Here is a 2661-nt window from a genome sequence, read left to right as displayed (position 1 = left end):
TTTTCTATTCGAAGGTATCCAAACATATTCAGATGTTCTCAGCATATGTGAAATAGAGCATAGAGATAATATGAAATAAAGGCTACTGCCTAAAGAGCTGACAAATGTGATACTTCTTTTAACTGCAGGAAAGGTTCAGATTATGCTGCTAGACTGAAAAAGATCTTATTTGGAGAATCATGCAGAGATGACATTTAAAATAAATGTTTGGATTAAGTGAAGAAACTTCATAGGTTAGTATGGCATGAAGGAGACACTATGCATTTGTGAATGGCTGAGATCTATGGTCCCAGACAAAGGAGGAAAAACACTTGCTCAGTTTCCCTAGAATCTTACAATACAAATACAAATACACTGGCAAGATGGAACTTATCTTTTGCTTTAAGTCTTCAAAAAAAAAAAAGTGTCTTCCTTGCAATGGGGATAACAACATGCAAAAATACCTGAGCACTCAGTTCAGTCTTGATACTTGGTACTCTTGGTACTTTCTACAAAATCCCGGCCAGACTTTGTAATATATAAGCATCAGTTCCAAAAGAACATCAGAAAAGTAAAAGCTTTATGTGCTGTTCTGGAATCCAGGAAAAAATGTGTAGCCTTAGGCATAGTATTTAAATGAGTCTTTCAAGATCCTCATGAATGTTAGCTCAGACACAGTTTATCTACCAGGGGGAAACCAGAGATTCAGTTTCACTGCCAACTTTCTTAATAAACATGAGCCACTGGCATTGTCCAAAGTAGAGTAGATAAGCAGAAGTTGCACATCCCACTCATTACTATGCTATATTAAAGCTTAGTACAGTTGAGAGAACAACATTTCAGAAGTTATTTACAGTGATGTGAACAATTTAGTCTATAAACAAATGAGCAATAAATATCCTCATCCAGGAGATTAAAAAAAAAAAGAAGTTAGTTTTTACAAAAAAGTCAAAACACTTCAATTATCAAAGAAAAGTTAGTGCTTCGGGTGTGTTTAGCAGGGATATTTATTTGATTTATATTTAAATTAGCTAGTGTTCTGTGTACATGCTAGGGAACAACTGCTGCTCTTAAGTCGATACAATACCTGACTGATATTCCAGCTGACGTGGACTCCTAAAAGAACCCTGATGCAATAGAAATGCTGAAGTTTGCTTGGGTTTTACCCTTTTCATAGCACCAATTAACGTCATCCTCAGACTGCAGCAACCCAAAGTGAGCAGTATTAATTGCAATCTTTTCCTAAAGCAGCATATTTTATATTAGACACTCTGAACTCAGAGTACTTATTTTTTATATAGACTCATAACCTAAGGGTTTTGTTGGGTTCCCCAGCAAAGTGTCTGGTAGACATAGCCTGGGCATTTAAACAAGCTGTGAATCTTAGTGGAGATCTGTAACCATACACCATAGAGACCCACTTCCTCCCCACTTACACCAACAGGACAAGGGGACCACTACCAGGTCCCCTCGTGAGGGGTAAGCATTTTTGTTGAAGACTGCTATAAAATCAAAGGCTTTGGCATGCCTTTTGCAGATTGTCTTTTAACTCCCAGGTGTCTGTGAAACACCTATGCAATTTGTGGACCTTGCCTTTAGGTCTATTACAGCCTGAAGATCACCCTTCTCCTCTCTGATAGCCTAAGAGTAAAACTAAAAGAAGTACTAGGGCTGAGAGGCACCGCTTAGCCTGCGGAGGGTAAATAAGGCCCTTTACTAAACCACAGCCTGTACTCCCACCTTTTGGATATATTTTTGAAGAGACAGCCATATCGAACCTCCTGTTATTAGTTTTATTTAGCATGATTGCATGTGCAGATATGTTAATTGTACAAATAAATAACCTGCAAGTAGTTTTCTTTACACAGATCCAGAAACTTAGGTTGTAATAAATATCAGCATTTAAAAATAATAAATCTGTTTTGTGACACATTAGCCCAATCCATGACATATGCTACCAACCCTGTAGTGTCCCATGTAGTTTAATGAAGTGTATAGGTGTGAAAGTTAGGAGTACATTTTCAAATACAGTCTTTTCTTGTCCAAGAAAACTCCCAGGAAAATAGCACTGCTTTGATTTATACATTTATACACATCAAAATGAAACAGCAGTGTTTATTTTTGTGCCCAAAAAGCTGAGTGGGTAGAGTTTCAGAAGGCAGTTATTTAGCAGACCTGAAATATCTTGATGTAATGCTAAGCAATTGATATATTTTGGCAGTAAAAGCATATTTTTGACTTTGTGAAAATCCTGAAAATAGTAACAGAAAGAATACTATTTTTCTGATCTTTACTCCTACAGTCTCTTAATTTTTCATGTAAAATATATTTGAATTCTTTAAAGTCATCAAACTATTTTTTTTTCCTTTTCTTACAGTGGACTCTAACATGGATCCTCTGATCACTGTTAATTCTATTTTTTTTTCTATATGTCCTGGTTTCAGCCGGGATGGAGTTAACTGTCTTCCTAGTAGCTGGTACAGTGCTATGTTTTGAGTTCAGTATGTGAAGAATGTTGATAACAATGATGTTTTCAGTTGTTGCTCAGTAGTGTTTAGACTATGGTCGGGGATTTTTCAGCTTCTCATGCCCAGCCAGGGCACCTGACCCAAACTGGCCAACGGTGTATTCCATACCATGTGACGTCCCATCTAGTTTAGGAACGGGGAAGGGGGGGGGGGC

The sequence above is a fragment of the Buteo buteo genome, chromosome 11, assembly GCF_964188355.1.
Source record: "Buteo buteo chromosome 11, bButBut1.hap1.1, whole genome shotgun sequence".
Classification (NCBI taxonomy): Eukaryota; Metazoa; Chordata; class Aves; order Accipitriformes; family Accipitridae; genus Buteo; species Buteo buteo.
The sequence above is the reverse complement of the archived record's forward strand: the minus strand, read 5'-3'. Positions refer to the sequence as shown.